Source organism: Seriola dumerili, unplaced genomic scaffold (genome assembly GCF_002260705.1).
Source record: "Seriola dumerili isolate Sdu_G_001 unplaced genomic scaffold, Sdu_1.0 BDQW01000052.1, whole genome shotgun sequence".
In the NCBI taxonomy this organism is placed as follows: Eukaryota; Metazoa; Chordata; class Actinopteri; order Carangiformes; family Carangidae; genus Seriola; species Seriola dumerili.
In genome coordinates, this window is record NW_019174307.1 from 3,087,806 (window position 1) to 3,112,207 (window position 24,402).

Consider the following 24,402-nt stretch of genomic DNA (forward strand, 5'->3'; position numbering starts at 1 on the left):
GTGTATTTGGGATATGGTTGGAGTACCTATTGATCCTTGTCGAGATGAGATAGAACACTGAGAGAAGCAAGGACAAAACAAAGAGGGAGAAGACATTAGGTCTTTTAAATTTGATTTCAGAGAAGCTCCCTGTCAAAGCCTCTTCGTGCGACTCCAACTGGCTCCGAGGTAGTTCTGTTACAAACAACCCACAGTGAAATAGTCAGAGTAGAACCTCAACCTTTGTGACGTTGTTAATTTGCTATGGCACAAAAATATCTTCAAAGATTTAATATTCCAAACTTAAAGGCACTATTTGTAAGTTTTCTCCGCTGCTGAACATGGATTCTTGCTGGGATAGGTGGTGGTGATTGTCACCTGAGCTTTGGCCATCATTGTCTTTATGATACAAGCAGAGTCTGCAGGGCAGATTGGAGGCTACAGTGAGTCAATGGGCCAGGGCTAGCTAGTTACTGCGCTAACTTCAGTAGAAGAAAAGAGTTAACATTGGTGTTGCTTTCCTCTTCTGGAGACAGGTCTTGGTGAGTGATGGAATAAAGTCTGATGCTGAACAACATTTCTTCTAGACTGGTAAGTAAACAGCTGTTAATGCTAACGTTGGCTATGTAGTGATAGCAAAACTTACAAATAGCTCCTTTAAAGGAGATGTATTCAGTATTTTTGCATTAAAAATGGATAACAGCTACTTGTAAGGGAGAATATCATTAGTTCTGATGAACACACAGAGAATCACCTCGTCTCCTCAGAGCTTCATAGCGTATTTCAGCTCCTTTTGTTTTTTTGTTTTTTTTGCATACATACACAGCACATTAAGTATTTATCATTATTTTCTACAGCATCATCAAATATAATTAAACCCACCTGGGTCGTGGAACAGTCAGCACTGTTGTCCATCTTAAAAATCCACTACACCTGCCCTCTGAGTGGACCCCACTCTGTGATTGGAATCTCTTTGTCCAGTCAGATTTAGGAGTTAAAACAGGGTCAAAACACTTGTAAGTTCACCGTCACACACACTGTGGGAACTTTGAGTGCTGAGCTTTACACACAGGTAAAGTGTCTGTACACAGTTGTTCACAGAAGCACTTATTTTTTTCACAGAGGCTTTGTATAACCTCACCACTGATATCATTTGTGAACAGATTTCTCTTTTTTACAAATGTAAATCTTCTCCACACGACTTGAGCTTTTCATGCCGATTTATTTTGCAGGTTGATTTACGACTACAAAATTATTTTATGAATTATTTGTGAATAGCAATCTATAAGCTCAATATGTTTTTGACCTTAATTTCAGCCCAAAGTCTCACTGTGCTCGCTACCAACTCACTGCCAATTTGTGATGACTCTCACATTACACACTCTCATTTGATGTGTAGTCATGATAAAAAGAAAATCGATTACAGCCAATTAAAAGGTCATGTGTAGTGTGAAAACACAGCTTTGGCACTGAGACAAATGCTCTGACTGACACCTATAGATAACCCATACATAACCTATATACTGTATAACCATGCTTTAAGAACTTAAATACTGATGCTATGACCACTCTCACAGACGTTGGTGTAGCCTTGGTTTCCATCTTCGTCATCCTTTTACTTGGATCCATTTCTGTCCACCATGCCCCATGGTAATGTGAAAGCTTCTAGCCTTGGCAACCAGGTTTATAAATTTGTACTAAATCAGTCAATTAGGTCAGGCCCTCCTCTGCACTTGCAGGCTTGCAGCTCCTCACCTACAAGGCCTTACATGGCAGTGATCCAACCTGTCCCATCTGTCTAAGCTCCTTAACTGGTACTGGCCAACTCGCCGTTTGCTTCCTTTCCAGTCCTCTCTTTGCTTCAGGTTTTGCACACTAGTTGATGTATTCTTCCTCAGTGTTGTCCATCATTGATAAATGCTGAAATCCCACAAGCAATTGCAATTTCTTTGTGTGTAATGGAAAAGCTTTGTGGCAAATAGTAATTACCCTCTATTATATTTGAAAAAGAATCAGGACTGGCAAATAGAATATTACATTTTTAATGCATTTTATTGTAACAAACAAATATGTTTCTGGATGCAGTTTATGTTCGTCAAAAGCGCACCATATAATGTATGTGTGTGGGGTTGGACTGTGAGGTGTGTTGGTGTGGGATGTATAAAAGAAAAGGGCCAAGGTGGCCTTGATCCCCACACTGCTGTAGAAAACAGCTGGGTGTTAATTGAAGGGAGACCCTCAGAGGTACTGGACCTGGCTGCTGCTGGGGTGCTGCAAGGTTCAGGCCTCTGCAAAATCCCAGGGTCCCAGGCCTGCTGTTCTCTTCTGTTACCCACAGCACAGCAGTCAGGGGGGGGTCAAGAGTTCCTTGAGCTAAACAGGAAAATCCAGTAAAATCCCATTTACCATCAAGAACATTGCTAAACCTGAGTTGTATTATAATGAATTCACTGAGTGATTATTTATTTTATACCAAAATCAAAAGTGAAAGACTGCAACTTTCAAAGAGTTGAAATTTTGATTAGGGGAAAAAAAATTACCTAATGTATGAAAGTCTTGGTCTGTGTTCAAGAGTCTTGCTGCTATTATGACTGTTGCCAGCATATTTTATTAGCTGCTGCTAATTAATGGGGATACCAACTACAAAATCTAACTCTAGCTCTGCGTGCTTGCATCTGCTATTAAATGCTCAGCTAAGAGAGAAAAAATTTTATTGAGAAAAAAAAATACACCCATTTTCATGTGTGAAAAGCAAAGCGAGGGGTACATCTTCGACTGGATAACATCATTCTAGCTGCATCACTTTTTCAAACAGGTGTCTAGCAGCTAGCTCATTAGTTGTAAATGACTGACATGTGGTGGCTGGCGAACACTCCAATCTCCCTGGATGTGTCCAGAATCACTCCCTGTTCATTTTATAGTGCATTATATTTATTAGAGCGCCCATATTTTTTAAGTGTGAATTGTATGCTCTGTGGTGCCTTGCCTCAAAAAAAAAGAAAAGAAAAGAAAAAAAAAGTAGAACTAAAAAAGTACTTTGCATTTTATACATTCAAAAATCACATTCATGTAATATTGTTGATATTGGTACCTGGAATCTGTTTGCTACAGAGTAAACTACTGAATGTGTCTCAGTGAAAAGGCCTGAACAGCAGACATTTTGACATGTCAGAAGAAAAAAGCAGCTAATAACTTAGTGACTGCATTTAGCCAGTTAGGACTTTGGCATTGTGCATAGTGTCTGCTGTTATTATTAACAAAAGCGGTCACACCTGCCAGCTGTGACAAGTCAAAATAAAGTGGCATGGTACATGTCTGGTTCAATACTTTTAAACCACAAACAGTTGTGGATTTTAAAGAAAATTGTTGCAATTTAAATCCCAGTCTCAATAATGGTCCAAGAAACCATAATTAGGCTATGTATTTACCACTTATTCAACCCTCGCCTGGATTCTGTTCACTGCTAATGTTTCTGGCATTTACATCCTGTTATGTGTGTGTGTGTGGTTACTGTTTGGCTCTTCGAACTCTTTGGGTAAGGTTAGGGAGAGATTGTGGTTGTGATTGGTTAATTATTAAAAGCACAAAATTTAATGTACATGAATACTTAGTACTAATGGGTCTGACCAAACCTTCATTTTGATCTCAGCTACACACCTGTAAAGTTTCATGACTGCATCCTGCACAGTTGTGATGCAGTTGCACTGACAGAAATGTGTCCACAGAGAGACAGACATATAAACACCTGCCAAACTCAAAACTGCTCAAAACCACCTCTGTGGTACTCCCTGCTACAGTAGGCGTCATTTTGACATGATGATACACACACACACACACACACACATACAGACTCACAGGGTGAAAACAATACCAGCCGTACAAACTGGATGCTTTGAGCTGCGTAGTTATAGCCATAAAATGTTAATCATGCTTTAGGTGCCACAACTGGAACAAGGAAAGAAGGAATGTGTTCTATATGAATATTTTACAACTGTGCAGAAACACTCATTGAAAACATAACAAAACTAAAAAAATTAGTAGCATGTCAGTGTAATTTCAAGGAGACGCCTCCTGAAATGTACGGTACCGAACAATGCATAGGTATTTTCTTCTGTCTGTTAAGATAGTCTTTGTTGTTTAGTGTTTAGTTTCACCCTGTGAAGCAATGCACATTGAGGAAAACTGCGGAAATGCGATTCACTAAGAGTATTTCACTGACAAATTACAGGTGTGGTTTTATGTGTTACGTATTACAGCAATATATATTAATAATGATACAGCTGTGGGTAGTTCAGTATGCTGAAACCAGCCATCGCAGCTGCTCTCTCTCCTGCGCAGGCTCTGTCAGTGTGTGTTTTAGAAAAGGATGAGGAATGGAGAGGCCTCATATAGTTCAGTGGGTTTTAATACAGGTAGAGGCATCACTCCTCATCATTTCTTCATCTGTCACATTTATGGATTTCTGTCTGGGCTAAATTACTCACTGGAGCCGTGGAAAAAATCAAGCCTCAAGGTTTATTTAGAGACACTTCCATTAGACATCTCTCATATACATTCCTCCTGTCTTGTTTGCTGTCTGTGACCTCTGCCCATCAGCTCTCTACTTGGCTTAAGCTCTTTTCAGGAAGCAATTGGAAATATAAAGGTTTTGTGTACATGGGAGCCACAAGCCCAGGGTTATAAATCCTTCTTATTTCCAGACAGACACCTCAAAATGAATATGCTGTTGGTTTATATAGGGTGTGCCTGGGTGAGCCATTTAATTTGTTATGTCACTTTAATCATATAGCCTCAAATAAATATCTGCATATACATTATTTGCATGCATTCATACATGCACGGTTATGGACAATGTGAAATTAATACGGCTCAACTCATGGATTTCTCTGTTCTACTGATTTGTAAGTGGAGAATCAAGGAATCTAATAAAAAGGAAAGCACATACATACTCAACCTGCTGAAGGAAAAAAAAAAAAATCTGCTCTAACTCCCACACCAAACATAACATTTTCAATAACTGTTCAATTTCCTCTGTAGCTGGCCCACTTCCTAGAGGAGCTAGATTTCTTAGCCGAGTTCATGACTAAGATTCCTGTGAAATAAACGTGTTGAAAGAGAGATAAATTATTTGTGTATTTGTCAAATTGCAAGGACCTGACGGTGTGACAGAGGTGTGACATGTACGAACAAGTAAATTATACTTTTTCATTGAATCTTTTTTTTTTACCATTGAGTTCGAAACACTGTATCCAGATGTGGTAATTTCACTAGATCTGGCCAAGATGGATTGTTTCAGATAAAACAATCCAAAATCATACCACACATAAGGACGTAATGTGATGTTGTTATAGAGGAACACAGTCCAAAGAAGGAGACTTTATTCAACAATATGTCTGAATCTGACACTGTTGCCTGGTCTTAACTCAACGTTGATTTCTTTCCCAAACCTTAATGAATGAATTGTATTAATCTGAACAACAAGGTTTCCCTAACCTCCAGCAAATCTTTCTTCTGCCTAAGCCTTACCAAAACTTGTTGTTGTTTGATCAGAACACGCGTCTAATTTTAAAATGGAGATTTGTAAGTAAGAGCAATATTGTTCTGCCGATAGGGACAATACGTGTCATTATAACCTTCACTAAGCTTCACTTGGAGCTTGTTATGATCATTTTTATATCGTTTAATAGGTGAAATTGATGAAAGGTGAAACCTATTATTTGAAAAAATAACATTAAGTTCGCTGATAATGAAAACTGTAATTTGATTTTCATCTATCTTATCTTGGCTTCCCTCTTACACTCTAGATTTGAATGTACGGATACAACATATTCTCTATACACAATTATATACTACTATACACCACACTATGTTCTAAAAGTATTGTCGACAACTAAGCTCCGGGGGCAGTGGGCCTGTTACTCAAGTTGACACGTCTCCTACTGTACCGCCTTTGATCTACAGTAAGGATTATATTAAATTCCACCACATTGATTCAACTGGTTTAGTAATGGCCTATGAATTCTGCAGGAAGCAGTGATTTTTTCATGAGTTTAAAGAGCGTCTCCCCGCATGATCACCCACTAAATTGGCTCTTGCCACTGGAATCCTAATGAGTCTGTTTTTTTGAGGTTTGCGAGCGAGTCTATTGTGATGCAAATTTGCATTGAAACTGGTGCTAAAGACCAAATACAAATCTGGAATACCTGACATCAGATTTTAAAGTCCCAATGATTTGTTTATCAAATAATCCCACCACACTTGCCCACTTCAAACACTGTAATGATATCAAAACATGGGGAGCTTTGATATGCAAATGCGGTGTAAGGGGATATAAAACAGTCTGTTTTCTCTCCGTTCACCGCATCAGGCTGCGACAAAGATCCTGCTTAGTCTCATTTCTAACACAAAACGCTCCATTAAATGCTATTTAAAGATGGCTCTGGTGAACCTATTTGACAGCACCTCCTACACTGGAACCCACAAAAGCTTTTAAATATCATTCTGCATTGTGCCTTTTGTTTGATTTGTATTTTTGTTCTTGTATTTTTGTTTTGCCCCGTGTTGCACACATAATTAAACTTTTTTAAAGGTTACTTTTAAGCACCCACAGACCTTGATCAAGGTTTAGGAATGATAGTGGTTTGGTTCACTACAGAAAACGTTACAGGGATACAGGGGTCACCAAAGTTCATAGGATTCATCCTCTGGGGACCAGGAATTTTTGGACAAAATTTTCATGACAATCCATCTGGTACTTGTTAACATATTTTAGTCTGGACCAAAGCGGTCTCTCTTACTCATATCTTGCCTCCCAAGTATATTGTCTTGCATCAGTCTTTGAGATGTTTACACCACACAGGAATTAGAAAAGAGTTTCTCCTGTGTTAATTTCTCTGAATTGGCTCCCTGTAAAATCCAGGACAGAATTTAACATCCCTCTCCTTACGTACAAAGCTCTTAATGACCAAGCTCCATTGTATGTTAAAGAGCTCATAGTTCCCTATTATCCCAACAGAACATTTCATTCTCAAAATGTAGGCGTACTTGTGGTTCCTAAATGGGAAGCAGAGTCTTCAGCTATCAGGCTCCTCTCCTGTGGAACCAGCTCCTAGTCTGGGTTCGGGGAGGCTGACACCGTCTCTACATTCAAGATTAGGCTTCAAACTTTCCTTTTTGATAAAGCTTATAGTCAGAGCTGGCTCAGGTGAGCCCTGAACCATCCCTTAGTTATGCTGCTATAGGCCCAGGCTGCTGGGGGAACTCCCATGATGCACTGAGCACTTCTTATCTCTTCTCTCTCTCTTTCTCCCCATGCATTTATATCACACCACTGCATGTCATTAACTTTGTGTCCTCTCTCTATGTCCTCATTCTGCAGGTATCTCTGACTCTGGATCAGCCACCTCCACTCAAAACTCATCACTGTCATTATTCATTTTATCATTATTATTATTAATTGGTGCTGCTATCATTTCTGCTATTATTATTAATAACGTCATTACACGTATAATTATCACTATTATTATTAGCATTATAACAACCGGTCTGATAGTCCCCCTCTCTTTCTCTCAGCCTATACCAGTCAAGGCAGACCCCCCCATCCCACCTTGAGTCTGGTTCGATGGGAGGTGTCTTCCTGTTGAAAGGGAGTTTTTCTTCTGCTGTTCATTGTGGGAACTGTTGAGTTTCTATCTATAACATTGTGAGGTTTTACCTTATCTTGTAAAGTGCCATGAGATAATGTATGTTATGATTTGCTGCTATATGAATAAAACTGAATTTAATTTAATTGAAAAATTTAACCTGTTTTTTCTTTTTCTTTTTCTTTTTTGAGAATTTTGGGGTTAATTGAATATGTGAAGTGAAAACACACAGTTGATGAGATGTCAGTTATAAATGGCAGGTATTGTAGGTGTGATACATTTATTAATTCAGATTCGATACTAACATTTAGACATAATGTATTTCCCTGGTATCAAAGCAGTAGAGTGTAAACTTATACATTCAAAGTACACAAAGCTAGAGACGTACAGTGCTATAACTGAGAGTATACACTCTCCTCTCTTGCTAATGGACCATGGCTGGATTAACCCAGTGGGGGTCCTGAGGTCCCCTGTTGGTACCCCAGCTACTAAATGTGTATGTATGGCTTTAAGTAACCATTATATAACTGGCCTCAGCTCTAGTTTACTATAGTAGATACCGGGGTAGTACAGACATGTGTATCTCTACATCTATAAATAAGATTAGGTCACAGGAGAAAGAGTTTTAAACAGTGAGCATTGGTCCACAGACCCATAGACCAACAGGTAAGTTTACGAAAATGTGTTAATATATTAACTGTTTGTTATGTGAAGGTCTGCCTGATATGAGCTGGGGATAGCTGGTTAGCATGCTAACTTCTGAACTCACAATGTTTCTTTTAGACTGGTAAGTAAACAGCTGTTAATGCTAATGTTGGCTATGTAGCAATAGCAAAACTTACAAATCGTTCCTTTAAGTAGACAATGGTAAGTGATCACTTAGTTATGGATCTATATAAAATCCAAGTTTATCCTAAATACTTATCCTGGGATTAGGCCACCCAACTAGGTTTACTGACACACTATGGATTCTGTCATGAGATGGATCCCTTTGTGTCGTAGCAACACACCTTTAAACCTCAGTGTATGTACATAATACCTTTTAACCTCTGATCAAAATACTTACATAGAATCAATTCCCATATATCAATATCAATCCACAGATCAATAAATATAACTTTAACACAAATAAACAATGAACCTTTTCTCCCATTTTGTCCTTTCTTTTTGTGTCTCTGTACTCTTTATTAAATCACACATACACAAGGCTAATGATCAGGGATAACCTTCAGGATATATTTTGTTGGATAAATATCACTGTATGGATTACCGCCCTCATACTCACAAAATACTCACAGGCAGGGTGTGAAATCACAACACAATGGTTTGCACACGCCATGTTCAGAACTAAGCATTTAACAGTTCACTCAGGTCAGATTCAGCAGTTAGCAGTAAAATTCATTCCCCAGAAAAGTTCAAGGCATACCCAGAGTCAGGTGACATGGCAAAAGAGTAGAGAACATTTTGAATATCTAACTTCACACAACAGTGTGGCTGATAGAGTTATGCTAGGAAACATAGTGGCTAAGTCAACAGTACATCAAGTTGACTCAAGTTTTCTTTTTTTTTCTTCCAAATTTTACTGTCTTCGATAAATGGTTTTAGATGGATGTACCTCAGAATTTCTCTAATCAACAGTGTAATCTTTAGAGTTATCCAACTTGTGTCTGACTCTAGAAAGAATCTAAACCAGGTAATGCTAAGTACATTACCTCACGCAGTCAACAGGGATCTGATTGGATGGGACGTATATGACTCCAGTATCGCAAATATAAAGTCAGAGCTATTCCACTCCAATATTACCTGCAGCTTTACACATATTTCAAACTAAGCACATTCAACTCTTTCATATGACTGAGACATTGCTATGTTATAGATCTTACTTTATAGCACACTATTTTTCTCTTAACCACATCCTAATTTACTTTCTTTTATGGAAAATTTCAATTTGGCAATGATACATTTTTGCCAACTCTTTCTACGGTCTCATAGTTAAGGCCTAGTAACATGGGTTACAATTACTTACAAAGCACATGCTGAACGTTACCCCAACAACCAATCTATATTTCTGTTCAGGAGTATTGCCTGACCCCAGGTTTGCTTTGGTGTAATTTAGTAATTAGACCAACGTCTCCTACTGCACTGGAGCTTTAGTCTTGTCTCTCACTTGTAAATCTCTTTGGATAAAAGCGTCTGCCAAATGAGTAAATGTATGTAATGAAATGTAATGTGATTCAACACCGATTTATTTAGGTGTATCCATTATGTGAACAATTGTCTCCTTTGCCAAGATGGTAAGACTGCCTTGTGATGAACTGATACACTCCATATCTATCATTAAACCTGACACACAGAGTGCACAGCCATCAGAGCTCTTGTAAACAGTGCTTTGGTTTGTGAGTTACAGTCAACATTCCCTCTGTGTACACTGCAGTGATATTATATCTGATGCTTCCTGTCAACAAATGTGAGGGAGAACGTTGTTTCTGACAAATGTCAGAGATTAAATATGACCAAAGGATGAAGCTGAACCCCTGACTCTTTGAAAAGAAGTAATTATAATCCCAGGTAATCTGTTTTTTTTTCATTATTATTTCAGCCTCCTGTATGTCAATCATTCCCGATTTCCTCCAGACCTAACACTGCTGATAGGGACACACTGGACTAATGTAGCATGTTTGACGTTGGTGTTGTGAGATCAGTTCATCAGGAGGAGGAAAATGGATGCAGGCTGTAGCTGTGGCGAACAGATGGAAAGTCAAGCAATAGGGACGACGGTTACCTAGAGAATGGTTTTCTAAGGGGCAACCGAATGAGCAGTGCACAAATATAAACACACGTATGCCTCCCTCACATCAAGAGGGAGAGTGATAGCACAGCATGCCACTTCCTCCTTCATAATGGCTTCGTCTCTTTCATTTCACTTTTATTTTTTCAAAAGGCACAGAAGCCCTGAGCTTATGTATGTTAAAAAGAGAGAGCAATGGTGGAACATAAGACATTAGTCATGGGAGTGGTGTGTTTGTGTGCACTTGAACATGGCCATAGCAAGGCTTTTTGTGGGGATTATTTTTGCATAATTTGTGCCGTGAACACTGTGTGCATGTGCAGTCATATGCATGTTGTGGCAAAGCAGAATAAAGGACCTGCTGGGGTTTGGTGGGACAGGGGTATTGGGGGGTAAATGATGTGTTTAGGAATGGAGTAATGTTGGGCTTTTGTGGAGGGCTCGGGCTAGAAAGTGCTGGCAGAATATCACAACTGGCACAGCAAGGAACAGAGTCGTTCCCCGAAAGCTGTGAGATCCACACAGGCGGGAAGACTATTATCTGGCTGGGGATGGGCCTTGTTTACTGCTGGCTATCACTCACACTGCTAGCAGGCAACATCTCGGAATAGAGAGTCATGATGTAAGGAATGCAGTGATTCATCATAGGGGCACATTATTGGTTTGGCATTCTGGAAAAAAAGACATACTGTATGTGCAAAAACGCATAGCAAAATCCTTTATATCTTATTAAAACTTTGGTTGACGGTGGTGCATGAATCATTTTAATGTCCATAAAATTTATATTTTTTTTATTTAAGAGTATCTACCATGAACAAATAAAGCCACAAGGACTTCAACAGTCTAGACTTGCTTCTAAGCATCATACATGTTGCCAGGTAGAATTTCACAAGAATGTGGCTGGTTTGACTGGTTTCTGTTCCTCAAGGTCAATAAGACAAAAAGGAAAAATTATTAAATGAGTGAAAGGCCTTAACTAACATATAACACATAACATATTCAACACATTCTTCAGAGAAACACTTGTTTTCAGGTGAACAGAGCCAGAAATATCGCCAAGATCAGTGACCACTTGAAGCTAAAAATAGACCGATAATGAAGCGGAAGCGATATCTCTACTTATATCTCGGAATGGTGTTCTATCCTATAAAGGATCACTTCTACAGTTTTTTCTTGCTAAATGTTAAAGGTAGCACTAAGTAAGTGCTGATTCACAGTGTAATTTACAATGTGTGTATAATTTTCTCTGTGATTTGCTTGTTTACAGAGAACCTGCTCTGTGCAAGATCTGCCTTGAGTTAGAGAAGTCTGAAAGATTAAATAATAGTAAAAGACTGAGTTGATTTTGTACTTACTTGTTTTCTAGCAATAAATAAATGGATGAGCAATAACTTCTTCAAGTGAAATGAGGACAAAACTGAAATCATACTAGTCACCCCCAAAACAAAAAGAGAAATGCCGTTCAGTAACCTGGGGAAATTAACTCCCTGGATTAAATCTGAGGATACAAATCGTTATCTTGGATTCAGATTTAAGCTTCAAGTCCCACATCAACAAGGTGACAAAAACATGCTCTTTCCACCTTAGAAACATAGTTAAAGTACGGCCATTTATAATCAAAAAGATTCTGAAAGATTGACTCATGCCTTCATTTCAAGCCGTCACGATTACTGCAACACACTTTTTACTGGGCTCCCGAAAAAAAAAAAAACACTTAGAGACTTCAACTCATTCAAAACTCTGCAGCTCTGCTATTAACCAGAACCAAGAGAAGAGAGCACATTAGTCTAGCTGCTCTGCACTGGCTTCCTGTTACATTTAGAATTGATTTCAGGGTCCTCCTTATATACAAAGGCCCTAATGCGCGTGAACCAAGCTACATTGCTAACTCCCTGATTAATTATGTACCTCGGAGAACACTGAGATCTCCTGCTTTATTGAAGGTTCCCAGCAACAGTCGTTGGAAAATTGGGGATGCGGCCCTTGTCAGTTACCGTCCAAAGCTGTGGAACACACTACCTATAGATATCAGAGAGGCCAGCTCACTGACTATTTTTAAAATAAAGCTCAAACCTTATTTCTTTACTTTAGCCTTTAACCAGCTCTGAAATTTGCACTTTGCGCCACATTTATAGCACCTATTTAATGATTTATTATCATTCATTTTAGATTAATGCTTTTAACATATTTATATGTTCATTTTATGTCTTTCCTTTTCATGTGAAGCACTTGGTGCATAACATTTCTTTGTTTTGTACATTTCTTGTATGAAAGGTGCTGTACAAATAAAGTTTATTATTATTATAACATAATCTCAACCTTTTGTTACCTTAACCTAAACCACAGGTGTGACTGTGGATGTGAACCCCGGTCTCTGGGGTGAAAGCCGTGTGCTTTGTACGCCCGCTACTCAAGCCGCTTCCCAGTGAATTTGTTGCCAATGATAAATATTGCATCTATATGTGAACATAATTTCTAGGAGACAGGGTTGCTAAAGAATAGGCACACACATTCTCTTTCTCATTGTATGTGTGTTGCTGGTGTAAATTATTTATCAATACTTAATTTCATCTTTACATGACTTTATAAATGTCAGGTGAAAAAAACCTTTGTGAAAAATATTTGATAAAAGGGCACTAAGTGACTTTCTCTGTTGGTAGTCAGTTTAGAAGAAGCCATCAAATTTCATGCAGAAAAAAAAAAGTTTCTTTTTCACCTGTTAAACTCCATCTTCCAAAGTATAAGTCAAGGTTGTAGCTAAGTTTCTAGTTTTGCATTTTCATATTGTATTTATTTAGTTAACAATTTAGTTTTCTGTAGATTGTAAGAACTAAATGCTGCTTCAACTCCTTCAGGAATATAGTCCTTTAGTGGATTGATACAAGGTCCTTTCAAAGAGTATGTACTGAACCTCAATATACTGTATACTGAGAGCAATATGTCTGTAGCTCTGAGTATCAAAAAACTCATGCATCGAATGCTTGGTCAGATTCTTGTTTATTTACTATTAAATTATATGGTTCCATCAGAAAATTTCTAAAGCTTTCAAGCAAGAGTTCTTTATTTACAATACTAACGTGGTCTGACATGACATACTCAAGCAATGTCAGCTGCTGGGGTACAGAGATTGAATCGGATGGAAATATTAGACGTAAAAGCAGAGATGCCAGATGTACAGAACAAACAGTTTTCTATTACTTAGCAGCTGATCCTGAGTTAACTGCAACTGCTAAAGCAAATCTCACAGACAGGATTTGTACAAAATGTTTCTATGTGACTCATAAAGACACATGAGTGAGAGCATTAGACAGAAATCAGCAGACAGAGAGAGCAAGATAATGTGGGGGATGCTGTGACTGCGAACTGCCCACAGCCACAATGACAGTGACAGCTCAAGCTTGACTTTGACACTTACAGCAAAGGGTCACGTTATGTATTACTTTCCTTTTAGTCATGCTCAGAAACTCTGCTATGTGGGAGTGAGATGCATCTGCTATTGATCTCACTGAAAACATCTGTCTCAGCCAAACCCTGGTGGGGAGAAAAAAACATTTGAATGACAGACATACTGTAGTTTATGAAACAGGTGTAATCAGTCATTAGCAAGTGATGCACATAGACATGTTACAAATCAACACCGATTATCTACATTCATGATAATGACTTTCTTGTATTTCATAACTTGAAAGATGAACAATCATTTTTGTGTTCTGTTAATGTAAGAATGAGTGATTCTTAAGTCCTGTAAAGCATAACATCTTCCTATTGCGGGCTAAAAGTGCAATGTGAAAACACTAAAATTGGAACTTCCATGACTAATGAAAGAAAAAAAATTGACATGTAGCTCAATTTGTTCCTTGGCCTCCCTTCAAGATTTTCCAGTGGATTATCCAAAAAGCTCACTGGAACAGGCCCTTCCCTACCACCCAAATGGCTGCCAAATTGCACAAAAAAAAAAAAAAAATCTGCTAGAGTAATCCCCTGTGAAAAAAAAAAAACACTAATCTGCTCCTCAAAACCTGCTAATTGTCCATTTGGTTACAGATCCGGGTAAACACAAAAGAGCACCGCTCTCTCACTGAGCACAGTTTACACCCACCCACAGATGTCTTGAGAGAGATCAATGCTAAAAAGCCTAGAATTGCTAAACACCCATTATTTCTGAAAACACATTCTAAATAAAGCTGAAACAGCATCTAGTTCAAACAAGATGAAATACCGAAAGTTTGGTATGTCCAAAGTAACTCCCACGTCAGCGAACATATTTTATATAGGAAATGATTTTCTTTTAAGAGCTTCTGTGAACAATACATTTTGAGTTGAGAGTTCCAGTTAGGCTGTCAGAGTGGCAGACAGCAGCTGGTACAGTAATGTTCTGGATGCAAGAGTTACTAATTGCTGTAGCAAAGTGCTGCAAATGAAAAATGAGATGGAACTGTGTACCATTCCTTCATTAATTAACTTGAGTTTGCAAGCTGGTTTGATGGCTACCAAAGCAAAAATCCCACTGAGTAAAAAAACATATATAGCATTTTTGTGGCATTTTGACACTGTGGGATATAGCCTAATTAGGATCACTGCTCACCAAATAAAGGCCTGTTGGAGGTGCTATAGCTGAAATGGATAATGAACAGAGAAGCATCTGCGCACTCCTCTCTGTGCAGCACAAGACAAGCTTTTTGGTCTTCCTTACACATCATCGTCACATTTAAATAAATGCAGACCTGTAAAGGGCCATGTAATTAAGGTTTACATTTTAAGGACTTTTATTCATAATGTGTGACAGCACACTACTGCACTCATTTCCGCACACTTCTGCACAATGTTTAAAATATGGATGTATGTTATTTTATACCATGACCACTGAAAATGATCAATTCTCATTGGCTGTGTGAATAAGAATAAAACTGAACACCTACGACACAGGTGTTTGTTTAGAGTTCCACATTAATGTGCCAGTATTTCACTGGGAATCAGGATAGCAACAGCTAAAGAGGGATTAGCTGAAGAGCTTGAGGCTAAGGCTGTATGTGCAGCCAATTAATAAAAACAGATAAAAAGCTGTTTAGTGAGAACCATGTAAATTTGAAGTAAACTGACAGTAGGTGGAGGAAGGAGGAAGCAAGTGGGGACCTAAAAGAAAAAAACATTATCAGGTGTGAAGCTGGAGGCTTGTGAGACAGTCTGAGGGACAGCTCCAGGGTAAAGAAGACAAGATGGTGCAGGGCATGCAACCAGAACACAACATAAAGAGACAAGGAGAACAGGTAAGAGTGAAAGGAAAAGAAGAGACAACAGCTAACATATCTGGAAAGATTTTTTTATCCCGTTCAGATCTCCAGACCATTTCAATGGCTGTAACTTTTCTATGGAGGAGGAACTACTGGCAGCTACGGGCGTGTCTCAGGAGTGACAACTGCGAGAGGCAACTGTTTGTTAACAACAATGGCGGCTCCTAAAGAGGTTAGCGTAGATGCTGCTTTAGCATCAGTTATCAAAACTAGAGTATTTCTTGATTGAAAGACGAGCAAAGAACGACACTGGATTTTCTCAATGAAAATGATGTCTTCGCTCTTCTGACTGGTTTCGGCAAAAGCTTGATTTGCGAACTGGCTCCGTTGGTAGTGAAAAAAATGGGGGGGATGCACAATCTGATTGGTTGACGTCAGCGTGTGATAGACGTTTATAGACAGACGCTTCATCCAATCACCTGCAAAGTATTTTCTGCCCTCTTCCCAACAGTTTCCAACGGATCCTTCTCAGATGGATCGATGTTACGAACCATGTGACGCGTTGTGTTAGTCTTCAGTCACTGCATCATCAATAACAAAACTTGTGTATTATCCTTTACTTATCTGACAGGGTGTCTACACAAGATGAGTTTCACCCATTTTTTGTGGTGGTCTGTCTGAGGAGCCTCTATCACAATGGATACACTTCAGTTTTAATTAATACAGCTGTCTACACATTATTTTATATTGGACTGTGAGCGATGCCAAAGCATGTCTGATCCCACAGCAGCACCGTGGCTGAATGTTCCCAGTGTTGACACTGACACAGGGCTGAAGCTGCTGCCACAGCGCTGCTAACTAACAAGGAGTCATTTATATTAAGGGCATTGTCTTTATTTAACTGATGTCGTTTTTTTCTGTATTTATCTTTAAACGTTCAGCAGGGATCATAAGGTAGCATTTGCATGACTATTTGTAACAGGACTATTATACAAGATTCAATCAATATAGCAATGTATTAATGTAGACAGACAGAGAGAGAGAGAGAGAGAGAGAGAGAGAGAGAGAGAGAGAGACAAAAAACATACAGTATATCAATATGTTTTTTTTTTCATTTCACTTCAGATAAGTTTGTGCGGACTGGAATCGTGTTAAGTACACCAATTGTTTAAAATAAACACTTGCTTAAACATTACAATAACATGGATCCATCCATCTTCAGCTGATTTCTACACATCTGAATGAAATCTAAGAGTAATTCTACAAGCACATTCTTATGTGATTCAGCAAATACTTCACATCAACAGAATAATCAGTTTTAATTTGCTCAAAAGAAAGACCGTCACATTTATATAAGAACAGCTGTGAATATTTTATTTCTGTTTTATTTGAGTGAGTTTCAGGACCAATCACGCACAATAACTAGATGTTATAGAGGTGTTGGAGGTAGACATGGGCCATATATGTCTGAGGAATTCGACTTTATTCGAGAATGCGGATTTTGAAAAGTCACCTCCGTGATGACTTGATAGTTCTCCTTGACCTTTCTCTTTTCCAGCGGAGAAGGTATGTGGTTTAATTAGCCATGCTTAAAATGTGATAGGGATAAATTACATTACATAAATGATGTACTTAGCCCAGTGGCCTTGTCTGAGGTGACTTCTCATTTTACGCAGTGCTTATGCTAAAGAAGACTGTGGTTTAGGAGACGGATGAACTCCAAACCGCTGAAAAGGTATCAGACATCCAACCCGGGAGTTGATCAGTCTCCTCAACCACTTTATTGACCAGTGTCCAGAAACAACTGACATACAACTGTGGAAAATCAAAACATTATTTTTAAAGCAGCATGCAGTACATTTTGTATAAGCAAAGTATGTTTATTTTCTTTTGAGAAACATAATGTCGTCATAATGGTGTTGTTGGTCTTAACACCACAAAGGAAGAGAAAGCAGCTGCACTAATCATTAAATTTATTCTAGCAATGCATCAAATAACTATGTGTAATGTAAAAGGATTCACTGTCTGCGATAAACCCACAGAGAGTAATCACTTTGTTGTATAACTCTCCTCAGCGCCACAAAGCATTTTAGCATCTTTTGCCTTATTGTTTGGTTTTATGTTCTGCAGTTTTACTGTTTTGCTTCTCACAGCTCTCATCAGCCTCATTTCCAGCAGCAGGCAGCTGTTTTCAGATCAATCCATTGTTCACTGACTGAGCGGAGCTGTACCTGGTGAACATAGTTGAGCATTAAACAGCTAAAGAGCTATGTTTCTCTTAAGAGTTAGAAGAGACCAAAACACAGCTAAAATAAGAAGGAATATTGAATTTATATTTTCGACAAGGAACAGGACAAATAACTTTATAAGGTGATAATGACAGTGTTGACTTTAAAAAAAATAAATAATGAAACTGTTACACAAATCTTTTTTTTTAAAATGTATCCTGTTCATCCTATTTGAACAGATATCTAACAAATACTTAAATACTTCTTTTCTGAGTTTCAACAAATTGTTTGTGATAAGCCCTACCACTAGGTAAGTAACAAATGTCTTCTAAATGGCAAAGTGAAAATACATTCAGCGATTAATTACTTAATTTGCCTGCTGCTGTTCTAATTATTGCATCAATAGTGCTCATTAACTGATCTTGACCTCCACCTTTTGTGTCCCTCTCAACCACAACTCCAGCTGCATGTAAAAGTTAAAACTCGCTCATGCAGTGCTGGACAGAAAACTGACAGCTCATTACAAGTTTCAAAATGGAGTTAAATTCTGACTGATCTATTAATCTGTCCTGTGCTTCTGCCTATTCACAGTCATTTCTCTTTTCATTAAGTAGAACAATAGCGTCAGTGCCACAGAATTCATTACACGCAATCAAAAGCAGATCCTTAGGGTCCATTTAATTCACTCTCATTATTAACATTACCACTATTATTAATATGCCTAAGTAGATGGCTGCTATGATGTTGTGTGACGCTGGATTGAAATGTTAATCCACCCTTTTGGCAGGTGCTATTTTCTCACTGAGGCAATCACCAGCTCTCTGAATGCACTGAAACGCTGAGATGAGTGTATCACAGTCGACATTGTAGGTATGGAACCGAAAACAACACATTTATTCATATGACGTTTTCAGTCATAACATGATTAAAGGGCCTATTTGAAAGTTTTCTGTGCCGCCAAATGTGGTTTCTTGCCAGGAGTGGGTGGTGTTGATTGCCATTTGACAATTAAGAGCTTCAGCCATTGATGCGTCTACAAGACAAGAGGTTATAATACGCCCTCTGAGCAGCACCACATCTTCAGGGCAGATATGTAGCTATAGTGAGTTCGGAAAGTGATGACACGGGTCGGGGCTAGCTAGTTAGCGTGCTAACTTCAGTAGAAGAAAAGACATGATACAGGCAAGAGTTCACATTTGCGTTGCTTTCCACCACTATCTGTCCCATGGTCCCACTGTAACTGGCCATTCACTAGTCCCCGCCTCCCTTAGCTACTGTTAGTTTACAATAAAAGTGGCAGATTTAGCTGGAGTGGAAATGATGCTTGGAGAGCTACCTAGTGTAAGGTTTAGATTTTAATTCATATTGTATATTTGAGTTAATTTACAAAAAGTTTATGTACAGTGTATGTATAGTTAATTATTTATCCATTTATGTTTACAGTTAACTATTTACATATTTATGTTTACACAATTATTATTTACATATTTACAAGTTGAAATATTTAGATGTGCATCTTTAAAAACAGTTACAGTAACATACCGAATCCATAGTCTTCCTCTTATGTACCTCAGTCTAAGTCCTCCTAGCCTCTGATTGGTTAGTTTAGCAACATGTGACTTAGAAACAGGAAGTGTTGTGGCTGTGAACTACATGAAGCACGGAGAAAAGTAAATCTGCTGCATGAAAAGTTCATCTGTCTCCATCAAGCTGTTTCTTTTATCAAGAGTGATCCATACCACCACATATCGAACCCTCACGTTACACTTGCTAGCTAAATGGCGCTAACTGTGTGAGTCGGCAGACTCTATTTTCCTTTCTCTATTTGAAAATCTTTATAAAAACTTTATTTATATCTTATGGTCATATTTATCTGAACAAAAATTTTCTTAAACAGTCTTTAAACACGTGATTTGGAGGTGTCTGCTGATCATCTACAAATAATCTGAATATATGGCCAACAAGTCCTCCAACCTAAACAACCATATAGGCGGTTTTTCACCCCTCTCATACAACCCATAGGAGTGTCTCCTGAAATAGCGCCCCTACGGTGTGTACCGGACCTCGGTTGTAACAGTTACCATAATAAACATGCACCGAGAGTGGTGTACTGAACATTGTCGTGGTTACTTTAATAACGGTAATTTCTTGGTTAGGTTTAGGCACATAAACTACTTGGTTAGGTTTAGGAAAAGATCATGATTTGGGTTAATATAAGTACTTCCTCAACATCAGATGATCTTTGTTGTCATGGTTGCAATAATAACAACGAACTGTCATGGATAATAGTAACAATATAAACTACTGATTTCGATCTCCTGTGTCATATTCCTGTGTTTCGTTGCCCCATCCATCCACCCCAACCTCTTCCTAAGGTGGACTTTGTCGCTCTTTATATTACGTCACTGCTTTTTTCTGTTTGCTCCTGTCATTATTACTATGACCACTAGATGTCGCCTAACAACAAATCTTAACTATGGGTCATAATAAGCTGCTGGACAAACGACCTGTCTGCTCGTTTCTCACAGGACAGTCTCTCGGTGGCAGAAAAGCACACAGTTCATTTATTGATCTATTAATTTATTTGGTTCAGTGTTTTTCTTTTTGCCTGTACTCCCCAACAGCATCACACAGCATATTTGATTAGCCTAGGTCACATGTTCTTTACCATCAGGTCAGGTCAGGAATTAATTTAGAGACAGATGGAGGTGAGTGGTCACCTGTGCTTTGCATATGAGCTTTGCAAAACCTGGACACATGCAGGACTCTGGAAAGAGGATGAATGTGTTATTTTATGTTTCTGCTACATTGCTACACCACTATGTCAAGGTGTATTATTATTTTTTTTGTGTCTACAATTTTACAGCCTTAATGTTTTTTATTCTTCTACGCAAAAGTGAAACTGTGGAACAACCATTGATGAGCAAAACATTTAACCTTTAACAGCACGGTGGAGCTGCTCACTGGTTAATAATGCAGAAACATTTCTCAACTGGGCAGCTTTGACAGTGTGTGAGTCTGTTCATTTGTGTTCATGTCCAACCCTGCAGCTATTCCCTTGGATTGTTCTTGTAATTAATATGACCTTTAAAGACCTCACCAAATTGCTTTTTAATCATGTTTTACATTTCACATTTTATTGCCAAACATTTTCACATCCACCGGTTTCCAGTGATTTCTGTACAGTATGAAAATCAACTTGCACAGTCAAGAAACTTGCTTGAGACAGGTAATCCATTACAGTGAACATCACTTCTGTTTTGCCATGCCATGCTCAGCTTTAAAGCCAGACAGAGACTTATCAGTGAGCCTATTGTCATTCATGAATGCAGTCGGTTGGTTTGATTGCATTCATTATTTTTCAAGGACTTAAGCAAGAAAAAGTTTGATACTTGATTGGTCTAAAAAAGCCATACTCCCTCATGGAAATTATGCCTGATTAAATGTAATTTAAATTATCTGAATTAAACAATTAAGCTCTCTAACACATGTTAAACCCATGCTAAAGCACAGACATGTGTCTTGTTGCCAAAAATAGACCAAGAGGTAATTGACTGCAACATTTTTATAGTACATGTGTAGTAATCTGATTTCTTTCTGTACAGGAAATCTGAAAAAGGGCTTACAGAAACCTGATTTCCCTAAGCCAGTTTGTTGACCATATACAGTATAGGGTTTTTGTTTACATGCCCATGTGCAGCAGAATTTAAGTTAAATCCATCTCATGTTACGATGCACTGTTGAATTCAAATTGGGAAACCAAAACTGAAACGAATCAGCCACCTAGTAAGCCATGGTTCTGGTTTCCTGCCCAATTGGATCAGGTGATCAACTCGGCCAGTCAAGGATGTTCCAGCTCGTCACTCTGAAAAGCTCTTTGGTTGTGTTGGCCATATGTTTAGAATCACTGTCCTGCTGAATGATAAAATGTCATCCAATGAGTTTAGATGTATTTAGCTGAATCTGAGTACATTGTGATCCTTTATACCTCTGCATTCAACCTGTTGCTTCTGTCAGCAGTGAAATCAACAATAAATGCCAGTGTATCAGTTTCATTGGAGCCATACATGCCCGAACCATAGCAGAACTAGCACTGTGTTTGACAGATAGTTTTAGCAGATTTTGATAGTTTGATCTTCGTTTCATCAGTCCAGAACATGACATTTTTTTCTTTGTTTCTGTGAACTGCAGCCTGAACTTCCAGTTTTTTTAGGTTTACTAGTGTTTGCATGTTGTGTTGGACCCTCTGAGGATCTGTTCATGAAGTCTTCTCTTGATCACTGACAAGAAAAACACGTCAGTCTACATCCTGGACCGAATTTTTGACTTGCTGTGTCACAAAGAAGTTTTTCTTCAACATGCAAATGATTTTCCACTCATCCACAGCACTTGCGCTAAACAACCAAGTTGTTTTATTTAAAATTGAATTTGCACAAAACACAAAGCCTGGAGAACCGTGCAAACACTCATGGTCTGGATGTGAAACCAGACTCAGCAGTGACCTTGATAACTCGCAAAAATGCGATGGCTCTCATTAACCAGGCAAAATATTTCTCTTCCCATGTAAAAATCCCGCAATAAATCATCCTCACATGCTAACATAGCCACTATAGTGGTTTCAGTTCCACTTTGAATGGCTCCCAGTTCAGAAAACGGCATTTAGTGACAGATGGGTATTGTAGGATCTAATTATTGTACACCAGGCTATATTGACCCAACATCCACCAAAACTTAGTACTAAAAACGACTCATTTAAGTCTTCTGGCCCCTTATACAAAAAGAAATAAGTGTGTGCTCTTCATATTAATGGTGGGAAAATAATCGCAGTTAGACTAAATAATTAGCAGCTTAATAAAGTCATGTTTTAAGGACTGCTCCCGTGAGGACGTATGTCATGTAAGTATCTTAAGTATTGTGCCACATGGGGCTCAAATCTACATTTTTTAATTATGGCATGTGATCCTTTTGTGTAGAATTAATGAGAAAAATTAATTCAGACAGGCTGTAAGTCAACATACCTGCTACAATAAAGGCTGAAACATTTTTTGAAGTGTAACATCACTGAAATTGATCATTATTTAATTGGAGTGCACAATACAAATTAGCTCCCAAATTAGCTTGAGACAGTTTTAGCAAAGGGATACTTGTACATATCCATAAACATACCGACCTGAAAATGATCTTTGTCTCATTTTTCTCTGCTGATGCGTCTGTCATGAGACAGCTAGTAGTCATGTGGCCACACTATTTCATATGCATGGCAATGAAGCAGCCCGTAAATGTGTGAGTCATGGTGTGTCAGGCCAGATGGATGGTTAACTAAACATACACAGACAGGTCATTAAGGCCATAGATAGATGGATAGACCAGTGAATATAAAGACAGACAAGATAAACAAAATGTAACCCTCACTCTGTTCGTGCAAATGAGGCCGTCCTCTTGTTTTCTCATAAGCACTGGGAATATGCAGCCAGGTCAAAGAGAGCTGTTTCCTGTGTTTCTCAACTTCGATGCAAGGCACGGGCTATTATTCAAAATGATGCACTGATGCAATTGATTTGATTTCTTAATGAAGCTGCAGAAGCTGTGACGTGTGATGGCAACAAAAGGACAGGGCTGTCATGGTTGACCAGCTCATGAACCTTGTGCTGAGCAGTAACATTGGGGCAAAACTGAGCTGAGTGAATCACTAAAAGCCAGATTCAGCTCATTAAACTGCCACTCTTCTGTTCATTTTCTGACTTTAGGACTTACAGAGCAACATAACTGAGGGTGCATGGGGACATATGTGTGTGTGTGTGTGTGTGTGTGTGTGCATCCAACTGAAAGACAATAAAAGCAATAGAGCTTTAATATACTATTGTCTTCAAATTCTTCCTATCAACATGCAGGCAAAAAAAAGAACAACTTGCACATTCAGGAGACACAGAACAGCATCTCTGAGGAGTTCTGCTTCTCACCACCTGATGAATGCAAGCCAAATATTTACTTGCTTCTTAGCCGGAGTTTGGTGTGCATCCAACTGAAAGACAATAAAAGCAATAGAGCTTTAATATACTATTGTCTTCAAATTCTTCCTATCAACATGCAGGCAAAAAAAAGAACAACTTGCACATTCAGGAGACACAGAACAGCATCTCTGAGGAGTTCTGCTTCTCACCACCTGATGAATGCAAGCCAAATATTTACTTGCTTCTTAGCCGGAGTTTGGTCCACTTTCTCTTGAGAGAACATATCTGTGTGTCTGGTTTGCTCGATGTTTAAATCTCATTTACTTTGGTTCTCTGTTATTTCACATGGGACAGGTAGGTTATAAGCAGCTTGTCTGGGGCTGTTTGCTAGAAACAGCCTCTATAGTTTTACATTGGGGAAGAACCGTTGGGACTGAACCAAAACAGTTGGATGAAAGTGGCTGAAAGTAGCACAAGCTGCAGAGCTGCATGTTGTTTCTCAGTGGAATCAGCTGTACAAGCAAATCTTTAACATTATACTGGGCATTCTGTATGGTGTAAACCCAATTTGCAATTGGTTAC